General features: G+C 50.2%; 1 protein-coding gene across 1 annotated transcript in view; it reads right to left on the bottom strand.

Moving 5' to 3' along the window:
• Positions 1 to 11,205, bottom strand: part of LOC140458906 (rho GTPase-activating protein 33-like) — a 74,836-nt gene extending 63,631 nt beyond the window's left edge. Inside the window, exon 1 of the mRNA XM_072553656.1 lies at positions 11,108 to 11,205. The gene's annotated coding sequence lies outside the window, so the exon portion shown is untranslated. The remainder of the gene's footprint in view (positions 1 to 11,107) is intronic.
• Between the last annotated feature and the right edge of the window lie 1,207 nt (positions 11,206 to 12,412).

The raw sequence follows: 12,412 nt of genomic DNA, 5'->3' as shown, positions 1-12,412 counted from the left end.
TGGGCACTATGGTACAATTTCCCATGGCCAATCCACCCTAACCTACACATCCCTGGGCACTATGGGACAATTTCCCATGGCCAATCCACCCTAACCTACACATCCCTGGGCACTATGGTACAATTTCCCATGGCCAATCCACCCTAACCTGCACATCCCTGGGCACTATGGTACAATTTCCCACGGCCAATCCACCCTAACTGCACATCCCTGGGCACTATGTGACAATTTCCCATGGCCAACCCACCCTAACCTGTACATCGCTGGACACTATGGGACAATTTCCCATGGCCAACCCACCCTAACCTGTACATCCCTGGACACTATGGGACAATTTCCCATGGCCAACCCACCCTAACCTGTACATCCCTGGACACTATGGGACAATTTCCCATGGCCAATCCACCCTAACCTGTACATCCCTGGGCACTATGGGACAATTTCCCATGGCCAATCCACCCTAACCTACACATCCCTGGGCACTATGGGACAATTTCCCATGGCCAATCCACCCTAACCTACACATCCCTGGGCACTATGGTACAATTTCCCATGGCCAATCCACCCTAACCTGCACATCCCTGGGCACTATGGGACAATTTCCCATGGCCAATCCACCCTAACCTGTACATCCCTGGGCACTATGGTACAATTTCCCACGGCCAATCCACCCTAACTGCACATCCCTGGGCACTATGGGACAATTTCCCATGGCCAATCCACCCTAACCTGCACATCCCTGGGCACTATGGTACAATTTCCCACGGCCAATCCACCCTAACCTACACATCCCTGGGCACTATGGGACAATTTCCCATGGCCAACCCACCCTAACCTGCACATCCCTGGGCACTATGGTACAATTTCCCACGGCCAACCCACCCTAACCTGCACATCCCTGGGCACTATGGGACAATTTCCCATGGCCAACCCACCCTAACCTGCACATCCCTGGGCACTATGGTACAATTTCCCACGGCCAATCCACCCTAACCTACACATCCCTGGGCACTATGGGACAATTTCCCATGGCCAACCCACCCTAACCTGCACATCCCTGGGCACTATGGGACAATTTCCCATGGCCAATCCACCCTAACCTGCACATCCCTGGGCACTATGGTACAATTTCCCACGGCCAACCCACCCTAACCTGCACATCCCTGGGCACTATGGGACAATTTCCCATGGCCAATCCACCCTAACCTGCACATCCCTGGGCACTATGGGACAATTTCCCATGGCCAACCCACCCTAACCTGCACATCCCTGGGCACTATGGGACAATTTCCCACGGCCAATCCACCCTAACCTGCACATCCCTGGACACTATGGGACAATTTCCCATGGCCAATCCACCCTAACCTGCACATCCCTGGGCACTATGGGACAATTTCCCATGGTCAACCCACCCTAACCTGCACAGCCCTGGACACTATGGGACAATTTCCCATGGCCAACCCACCCTAACCTGCACATCCCTGGGCACTATGGGACAATTTCCCACGGCCAACCCACCCTAACCTGCACATCCCTGGGCACTATGGGACAATTTCCCACGGTCAACCCACCCTAACCTGCACAGCCCTGGACACTATGGGACAATTTCCCATGGCCAACCCACCCTAACCTGCACATCCCTGGGCACTATGGGACAATTTCCCACGGCCAACCCACCCTAACCTGCACATCCCTGGACACTATGGGACAATTTCCCATGGCCAACCCACCCTAACCTGCACATCCCTGGGCACTATGGTACAATTTCCCACGGCCAATCCACCCTAACCTACACATCCCTGGGCACTATGGGACAATTTCCCATGGCCAACCCACCCTAACCTGCACATCCCTGGGCACTATGGGACAATTTCCCATGGCCAATCCACCCTAACCTGCACATCCCTGGGCACTATGGTACAATTTCCCACGGCCAACCCACCCTAACCTGCACATCCCTGGGCACTATGGGACAATTTCCCATGGCCAATCCACCCTAACCTGCACATCCCTGGGCACTATGGGACAATTTCCCATGGCCAACCCACCCTAACCTGCACATCCCTGGGCACTATGGGACAATTTCCCACGGCCAATCCACCCTAACCTGCACATCCCTGGACACTATGGGACAATTTCCCATGGCCAATCCACCCTAACCTGCACATCCCTGGGCACTATGGGACAATTTCCCATGGTCAACCCACCCTAACCTGCACAGCCCTGGACACTATGGGACAATTTCCCATGGCCAACCCACCCTAACCTGCACATCCCTGGGCACTATGGGACAATTTCCCACGGCCAACCCACCCTAACCTGCACATCCCTGGGCACTATGGGACAATTTCCCACGGTCAACCCACCCTAACCTGCACAGCCCTGGACACTATGGGACAATTTCCCATGGCCAACCCACCCTAACCTGCACATCCCTGGGCACTATGGGACAATTTCCCACGGCCAACCCACCCTAACCTGCACATCCCTGGACACTATGGGACAATTTCCCACGGTCAACCCACCGTAACCTGCACATCCCTGGACTGTGGGAGGAAACCCACCCAGACCCAGAATGTGCAAACTCCACACAGGCAGTCACCCGAGGGTGGGATCGAACCCAGGTCCCTGGGGCCGTGAGACAGCAGTGCTAACCACTGAGCCACTGTGCCATCCCCCCACCCCCACCCCCACCCCCACCCCCACCGGTGATACTGATGTGATAGAATTACTGATAGAATGAGAGAGAGAGTGAGTTAGAATTACTGATGGGGGGGGTGGGGCTGTTCCTGATCGAGAGAGTGTCACTCATAGATAGAGTTACTGATCAATAGAGAGAGAGAGAGAATTACTGAAAGACAATAGAGAGATAGAGCGTTCCTGATAGAGGGAGAGAGGGAGTTGCTGTTAGAGCGAGAGAGGGAGGCAGAGAGTTACTGATAAAGAGAGAGAGTTCCTAATGTAGAGAGAGAGAGTTACTGATAGAAAGAGAGAGTTACTGATGGAGAGAGAGAGAGTTACTGATAGAAAGAGAGAGTTACTGATAGAGAGAGAGAGAGTTACTGATAGAAAGAGAGAGTTACCAATAGAGAGTTACTAATGTAGAGAGAGAGAGTTACTGATAGAAAGAGAGAGTTACCGATAGAGAGTTACTGATGTAGAGAGAGAGAGTTACTGATGTAGAGAGAGAGAGTTACAGATGTAGAGAGAGAGAGTTACTGATAGAAAGAGAGAGTTACTGATGTAGAGAGAGAGAGTTACTGATGTAGAGAGAGAGAGTTACTGATAGAAAGAGAGAGTTACTGATAGAGAGTTACTGATGTAGAGAGAGAGAGTTACTGATAGAAAGAGAGAGTTACTGATAGAGAGTTACTGATGTAGAGAGAGAAGTTACTGATAGAAAGAGAGAGTTACTGATAGAGAGAGAGAGTTACTGATAGAGAGAGAGAGTTACTGATAGAAAGAGAGAGTTACTGATAGAGAGTTACTGATGTAGAGAGAGAGAGTTACTGATAGAAAGAGAGAGTTACTGATAGAGAGTTACTGATGTAGAGAGAGAGAGAGAGAGTTACTGATAGAGAGAGAGAGAGAGAGAGTTACTGATGGAGAGAGAGAGAGAGAGTTACTGATGGAGAGAGAGAGAGAGAGAGTTACTGATGGAGAGAGAGTGAGAGAGAGTTACTGAGAGAGAGAGAGAGAGTTACTGATGGAGAGAGAGAGAGAGAGAGTTACTGATGGAGAGAGAGAGAGTTACTGATGGAGAGAGAGAGAGAGAGAGAGTCACTGATGGAGAGAGAGAGAGAGTTACTGATGGAGAGAGAGAGAGAGAGAGTTACTGATGGAGAGAGAGAGAGAGAGAGTTACTGATGGGGGGGAGAGAGAGAGTTACTGATGGAGAGAGAGAGAGTTACTGATAGAGAGAGAGAGAGAGAGTTACTGATGGAGAGAGAGAGTTACTGATAGAAAGAGAGAGTTACTGATAGAGAGAGAGAGAGTTACTGATGGAGAGAGAGAGAGAGAGTTACTGATGGAGAGAGAGAGAGTTACTGATAGAAAGAGAGAGTTACTGATAGAGAGAGAGAGAGAGAGTTACTGATGGAGAGAGAGAGAGTTACTGATAGAAAGAGAGAGTTACTGATAGAGAGAGAGAGAGTTACTGATAGAGAGAGAGAGAGTTACTGATAGAAAGAGAGAGTTACTGATAGAGAGAGAGAGTTACTGATAGAGAGAGAGAGAGTTACTGATAGAGAGAGAGAGACAGAGTTACTGATGGGGGGGAGAGAGAGAGTTACTGATGGAGAGAGAGAGAGTTACTGATAGAGAGAGAGAGAGAGAGTTACTGATAGAAAGAGAGAGTTACTGATAGAGAGAGAGAGAGTTACTGATGTAGAGAGAGAGAGTTACTGATGGAGAGAGAGTGAGAGTTACTGATGGAGAGAGAGAGAGTTACTGATAGAAAGAGAGAGTTACTGATAGAGAGAGAGAGAGAGAGTTACTGATGTAGAGAGAGAGAGTTACTGATGGAGAGAGAGTGAGAGTTACTGATGGAGAGAGAGAGAGTTACTGATGTAGAGAGAGAGAGTTACTGATGTAGAGAGAGAGAGTTACTGATAGAAAGAGAGAGTTACTGATGTAGAGAGAGAGAGTTACTGATAGATAGAAAGAGAGAGTTACTGATAGAGAGAGAGAGTTACTGATGTAGAGAGAGAGAGAGTTACTGATGTAGAGAGAGAGAGTTACTGATGTAGAGAGAGAGAGTTACTGATGGAGAGAGAGAGAGTTACTGATGTAGAGAGAGAGAGTTACTGATAGAAAGAGAGAGTTACTGATAGAGAGAGAGAGAGAGTTACTGATGGAGAGAGAGAGAGTTACTGATGGAGAGAGAGAGAGTTACTGATAGAGAGAGAGAGAGAGAGTTACTGATAGAGAGAGAGAGAGAGTTACTGATGGAGAGAGAGAGAGTTACTGATAGAGAGAGAGAGTTACTGATAGAAAGAGAGAGTTACTGATAGAGAGAGAGAGAGAGTTACTGATGGAGAGAGAGAGAGTTACTGATGGAGAGAGAGAGAGTTACTGATGTAGAGAGAGAGAGTTACTGATAGAAAGAGAGAGTTACTGATAGAGAGAGAGAGAGAGTTACTGATGGAGAGAGAGAGAGTTACTGATAGAGAGAGAGAGAGTTACTGATAGAGAGAGAGAGAGAGAGTTACTGATGGAGAGAGAGAGAGTTACTGATGGAGAGAGAGAGAGTTACTGATGGAGAGAGAGAGAGTTACTGATAGAGAGAGAGAGAGAGAGTTACTGATAGAGAGAGAGAGAGAGTTACTAATGGAGAGAGAGAGAGAGTTACTGATGGAGAGAGAGAGAGAGAGTCACTGATGGAGAGAGAGAGAGAGAGAGAGTTACTGATGGAGAGAGAGAGAGAGAGAGAGTTACTGATGGAGAGAGAGTGAGAGTTACTGATGGAGAGAGAGTGAGAGTTACTGATGGAGAGAGAGTGAGAGTTACTGATGGAGAGAGTGAGAGAGAGAGTTACTGATGGAGAGAGAGAGAGAGAGAGTTACTGATGGAGAGAGAGTGAGAGAGAGTTACTGAGAGAGAGAGAGAGAGAGTTACTGATGGAGAGAGAGAGAGAGAGAGTTACTGATGGAGAGAGAGAGAGTTACTGATGGAGAGAGAGAGAGAGAGAGTCACTGATGGAGAGAGAGAGAGAGAGAGAGTTACTGATGGAGAGAGAGAGAGAGAGAGTTACTGATGGAGAGAGAGAGAGAGAGAGTTACTGATGGAGAGAGAGAGAGAGAGAGTTACTGATGGGGGGGAGAGAGAGAGTTACTGATGGAGAGAGAGAGAGTTACTGATGGAGAGAGAGAGAGAGAGAGTCACTGATGGAGAGAGAGAGAGAGAGAGTTACTGATGGAGAGAGAGAGAGAGAGAGAGTCACTGATGGAGAGAGAGAGAGAGAGAGTTACTGATGGAGAGAGAGAGAGAGAGAGAGTCACTGATGGAGAGAGAGAGAGAGAGAGTTACTGATGGAGAGAGAGAGAGAGAGAGTTACTGATGGAGAGAGAGAGAGAGAGTTACTGATGGGGGGGAGAGAGAGAGTTACTGATGGAGAGAGAGAGAGTTACTGATAGAGGGAGAGAGAGAGAGTTACTGATGGAGAGAGAGAGAGTTACTGATAGAAAGAGAGAGTTACTGATAGAGAGAGAGAGAGAGAGAGAGTTACTGATGGAGAGAGAGAGAGAGAGTTACTGATGGAGAGAGAGAGAGAGAGTTACTGATGGAGAGAGAGAGAGTTACTGATAGAAAGAGAGAGTTACTGATAGAGAGAGAGAGAGAGAGAGTTACTGATAGAGAGAGAGTTACTGATAGAAAGAGAGAGTTACTGATAGAGAGAGAGAGTTACTGATAGAAAGAGAGAGTTACTGATAGAGAGAGAGAGAGAGAGTTACTGATGTAGAGAGAGAGAGTTACTGATGGAGAGAGAGTGAGAGTTACTGATGGAGAGAGAGAGAGTTACTGATGTAGAGAGAGAGAGTTACTGATAGAAAGAGAGAGTTACTGATAGAGAGAGAGAGAGAGAGTTACTGATGTAGAGAGAGAGAGTTACTGATGGAGAGAGAGTGAGAGTTACTGATGGAGAGAGAGAGAGTTACTGATGTAGAGAGAGAGAGTTACTGATGTAGAGAGAGAGAGTTACTGATAGAAAGAGAGAGTTACTGATGTAGAGAGAGAGAGTTACTGATAGATAGAAAGAGAGAGTTACTGATAGAGAGAGAGAGTTACTGATGTAGAGAGAGAGAGAGTTACTGATGTAGAGTGAGAGAGTTACTGATGTAGAGAGAGAGAGTTACTGATGTAGAGAGAGAGAGTTACTGATAGAAAGAGAGAGTTACTGATAGAGAGAGAGAGAGAGTTACTGATGGAGAGAGAGAGAGTTACTGATGGAGAGAGAGAGAGTTACTGATAGAGAGAGAGAGAGAGAGTTACTGATAGAGAGAGAGAGAGAGTTACTGATGGAGAGAGAGAGAGTTACTGATGTAGAGAGAGAGAGTTACTGATAGAAAGAGAGAGTTACTGATAGAGAGAGAGAGAGAGTTACTGATGGAGAGAGAGAGAGTTACTGATGGAGAGAGAGAGAGTTACTGATAGAGAGAGAGAGAGAGAGTTACTGATAGAGAGAGAGAGAGAGAGTTACTGATGGAGAGAGAGAGAGTTACTGATGGAGAGAGAGCGAGTTACTGATAGAGAGAGAGAGAGAGAGTTACTGATAGAGAGAGAGAGAGTTACTAATGGAGAGAGAGAGAGAGTTACTGATGGAGAGAGAGAGAGAGTCACTGATGGAGAGAGAGAGAGAGAGAGAGAGTTACTGATGGAGAGAGAGAGAGAGAGAGAGAGTTACTGATGGAGAGAGAGTGAGAGTTACTGATGGAGAGAGAGTGAGAGTTACTGATGGAGAGAGAGTGAGAGTTACTGATGGAGAGAGTGAGAGTTACTGATGGAGAGAGAGAGAGAGAGTCACTGATGGAGAGAGAGTGAGAGTTACTGATGGAGAGAGTGAGAGTTACTGATGGAGAGAGGGAGTGAGTCACTGATGTGGAGAGAGACAGAGTTATTGATATAGAGAGAGAGAGAGAGAGAGAATTACTCAGAGATAGTCAGAGAGTGATCCAGGCATCAAACAGAGTGTCAAACAAGGGCAGAAAGTGATAGGGAGTGAGGGGTAAGGAATGAGGGTGGAAGGCAACAAGAGGTTTATCCTGGATGGAGAAAGGACAGAGTAATTCATTGTTGGAGGAGAGGGAGTGAGGAACACGGTGACAGTGGGGGAGGAGTGTCATAGTCATACAGCATGGACACAGACCCTTCGGCCCATCCTGTCCGTGCTGACCCAGATATCCTACACTGAGCACGTCCCACCTGCCAGCACCCGGCCCATATCCCCCCAAACCCCTCCCTATTCATGTCCCCATCCAGATGCCTTTTAAATGCTGTCATTGTACCAGCCTCCACCCCATCCTCTGGCAGCTCATTCCATACACGTACCACCCTCTGGGTGAAAACGTTGCCCCTTTGTGGGCGGCACGGTGGCACAGTGGTTAGCACTGCTGTCTCACAGCGCCAGAGACCCGGGTTCAGTTCCAGCCTCAGGCAACTGACTGCGTGGAGTTTGCACGTTCTCCCCGTGTCTGCGTGGGTTTCCTCCGGGTGCTCCGGTTTCCTCCCACAGTCCAAAGATGTGCAGGTCAGGTGAATTGGCCATGGGAAATTGTCCCATAGTGTTAGGTAAGGGGTAGATGTAGGGGTATGGGTGGGTTGTGCTTCGGCGGGGCAGTGTGGACTTGTTGGGCCGAAGGGCCTGTTTCCACACTGTAAGTAATCTAATCTAATCTTTGGTCTCTTTTATATCTTTCCCCTCTCACCCTAAACCTATGCCCCTCTAGTTCTGGGCTCCCCCACCCCCAGGGAAAAGACCTTGTCTATTTACCCTATCCATGTCCCTCATGATTTTATAAACCTCTATAAGGTCACCCCTCAGCCTCCGACGCTCCAGGGAAAAAAAGTGTCCCAGCCTGTCCAACCTTTCCTTATAACTCAATCCCTCCAGTCTTGGTAATATCCTTGGAATTCCTTTGTGCACTCTTTCCGATAGGAAGGAGACCAGAATTACACACAATATTCCAACAGTGGCCCCTAACCAATGTCCTGTACAGCCCCAACATGACCCTCCCAACTCCTGTACTCAATACTCTGACCAATAAAGGAGACCATACCAAACGCTGCCTTCACTATCCTATCGACCTGGGACTCCACTTTCAAGGAGCTATGAACCTGAGCCCTTAGCTCTCTCTCTGTTCAACAGCACTCCCCAGAACCTTCCCATCTTGACCAGAGATAACACTTCGGGCCCACTAACCCTTCCTCTGGGATTCCCACCAGCTGCTGCTGGACCTGATGGGTTTCTCCGCGTTGGTGTTCCATGTCATTCCAGACATCTGGTTCGCCTCCAGCACCACCTCCTTTTTAACCTTTAGTAATGATCTCTCTCTCTGCCTCGTTTAGTCGGATTATCGGTTGTCCCCTTCAGCTGTTGACACTGGGAGAAAGTGAGGTCTGCAGATGCTGGGGATCAGAGCTGAAAAATGTGTTGCTGGAAAAGCGCAGCAGGTCAGGCAGCATCCAGGGAGCAGGAGAATCGGGCATGATTCCTGAAGAAGGGCTCATTCCCGAAACGTCGATTCCCCTCGCTCCTTGGGTGCTGCTGTCTAACGCTCTCAATCACCTCCACTCCACTCACTCCACTTGGATGGTGTTTTGGACCTCTGTGGTTCCCCCCTCACATCACCTGATGAGGGGCCTGCTCTCTGAAGGCTTGGGATTTCAATTAAACCAGTTGGACTGTAACCTGGAGTCACACCGTCTCTGGGTCTTGGTCCACCCCAGTCCGACACCAATACCCCCCCCCTCAGCATCGATATCTCGAACCATCCAGGGTTTCCCTACCGTGCCGACCTTACCCTTCACTCTAACAGGAACATGCTGGCCCTGAACCCTCAATATCGTGAGGCTGTTGAGTCCCTCCCCTCCCCTCCCCTGCCTCCCCCAATCTACTTTTGCAAGTTCCCATCCTACACCATGAGAGTTGGCCTTGCCCCAGTGTAGAACTTTCGCTTGTGACCAGGCGCATCCTTCTCCATAACTATTTTAAAATTAATGGAATTAAGGCCGTAGACACAGGGGCAGAAATTAGGCCATTCGGCCCATCCAGTCTGCTCCACCATTCAATCCTGGCTGATCAGTTTCTCAACCCCATTCTCCCCGTAACCCTTGACCCCCTTGTTTCTCAGGAACCTATCTATCTCTGTGTTAAATATCCTCAATGACCAGGCCCCCCACAGCCCTCTGTGACAGTGAATCCCATGGATTCCCTAATCTCTGGCTGAAGAGATTTCTCCTTATCTCTGTTCTAAAGGGTCTTCCCTTTACTCGAAGGCTGTGCCCTCGGGTCCGAGTCTCTCCGACCAATGGAAACACCTTCCCAACATCCCCTCTGTCCCGGCCATTCAGTATTCTGTAAGTTTGAATTACACCTCCCCCGCTATGTTAACCCTTTCATTGCTGGGCCCCTTCTCGTGACCCTCCTCTGGACCCACTCCAGGGCCAGTCCATCCTCCCCGAGATATGGGGCCCAAAATTGCGCCCAATCCTCCGAATGTGGTCTGACCAGAGCCTCAAGAAGGACCTCCCTGCTTTTATGTTCAAGTTCCCTCGAAATAATAAATGCCATTTGGCTTCCTGACTGTGACTCACCGTGACTCATTGTGACTAGCCCCAGAAACCCTGCAGATCCTTACTCCTGCCTTATTCCCCAAGACCAGGTCAGGTTTTGCGCCCTTTCCCCAGTCAGGTCATCGAACGTCTTGACTGAGACAATTTTCTTGAAAGCACTTAACAAATTTAACTTCATCCAAGCCCTGAACACTGTGGCAGACGTTAGGAAAGTTAAAATCCCTGACATTCACAACCCTATTACTCTGCCATTCCAACTAAATGTTTGTTCCTGCTGTTAATCTCCCGCTGAACGACTGGCAGCTCCTATAATACAATCCCATCAAAGTGATCTCTTGGTTATTTCTCGGTTCTATCCATATAACCACACTGGACTATCCCCCAGGAATATCCTCACTCCCTACTGCTGTGAGATTCTCCCTAATCAAAAGCACCACTCCCTCCCCTCTCCCGTCTCCCCTTCTATCCTCCCGACAGTATCTGTGTCCCAGACCGATTGAGCTGCTAATCCTGTCCATCCCTGAGCCACGTTCCTATAATCGCTCTGACATCCCAGTCCCATTCACCCATAAACACCCTGACAGCCATTTGCCTAACCTGTCAGGCCTGTTGTGTTGAAAGTTCCGCAGTTTAGTTTGTCACTTCTCCCCTTGTTCCCTGCCTGGTGTATTTAACGTGTTCCCCCTTCCTTCTATCCCAGCCTCACCCTTCACGCGGGGCACAGTAACGTTGAGGGAGCCAGGTCAGACTCACTGAAAGCCCCTCCCAGGGTGAAGGACGGGCAGAGCAGACTGAGGAGATGGTTGAGGGTCTTTACCGTAGTTTCTGGATGTTGGATGAGATTCCAGACACCCGGTAAATCCCATCGACGATTCCATATTCCTCGATGAACTCAGAGCAGCTTTTCAACACCTGAGGTACTGCAGAGAGATAGGCTCACAGTTAGAGGGTTCAAAACTCACAGAGTGACCGAGGGAGGGTCAGAGAGTGACCGAGAGAGGGTCAGAGTGACCGAGGGAGGGTCAGAGAGTGACCGAGGGAGGGTCAGAGTGACCGAGGGAGGGTCAGAGAGTGACCGAGGGTGGGTCAGAGTGACCGAGGGAGGGTCAGAGAGTGACCGAGGGAGGGTCAGAGTGACCGAGGGTGGGTCAGAGAGTGACCGAGGGAGGGTCAGAGAGTGACCGAGGGAGGGTCAGAGTGACCGAGGGAGGGTCAGAGAGTGACCGAGGGAGGGTCAGAGTGACCGAGGGTGGGTCAGAGAGTGACCGAGGGAGGGTCAGAGAGTGACCGAGGGAGGGTCAGAGAGTGACCGAGGGTGGGTCAGAGTGACCGAGGGAGGGTCAGAGAGTGACCGAGGGAGGGTCAGAGTGACCGAGGGTGGGTCAGAGAGTGACCGAGGGAGGGTCAGAGTGACCGAGGGTGGGTCAGAGAGTGATCGAGGGAGGGTCAGAGTGACTGAGGGTGGGTCAGAGAGTGACCGAGGGTGGGTCAGAGAGTGACCAAGGGTGGGTCACAGAGTGACCGAGGGAGGGTCAGAGAGTGACCGAGGGAGGGTCAGAGTGACCGAGGGAGGGTCAGAGTGACTGAGGGTGGGTCAGAGAGTGACCGAGGGTGGGTCAGAGAGTGACCAAGGGTGGGTCACAGAGTGACTGAGGGAGGGTCAGAGTGACCGAGGGTGGGTCAGAGAGTGACCAAGGGTGGGTCACAGAGTGACCGAGGGAGGGTCAGAGAGTGACCGAGGGTGGGTCAGAGAGTGACTGAGGGAGGGTCAGAGTGACCGAGGGTGGGTCAGAGAGTGACCGAGGGTGGGTCAGAGAGTGATCGAGGGAGGGTCAGAGTGACCGAGGGTGGGTCAGAGTGACTGAGGGAGGGTCACAGAGTGACCGAGGGAGGGTCAGAGTGACCGAGGGAGGGTCAGAGTGACCGAGGGAGGGTTAGAGAGTGACCGAGGGAGGGTCAGAGTGACCGAGGGTGGGTCAGAGTGACCGAGGGTGGGGGTCAGAGTGACCGAGGGTGGGTCAGAGAGTGACCGAGGGAGGGTCAGAGTGACCGAGGGAGGGTCAGAGTGACCGAGGGTGGGTCAGAGAGTGACTGAGGGAGGGTCAGAGTGACCGAGGGTGGG

Source organism: Chiloscyllium punctatum, chromosome 34, assembly GCF_047496795.1.
Source record: "Chiloscyllium punctatum isolate Juve2018m chromosome 34, sChiPun1.3, whole genome shotgun sequence".
Taxonomy (NCBI): Eukaryota; Metazoa; Chordata; class Chondrichthyes; order Orectolobiformes; family Hemiscylliidae; genus Chiloscyllium; species Chiloscyllium punctatum.
This window is presented reverse-complemented; position numbering and strand designations above follow the sequence as displayed.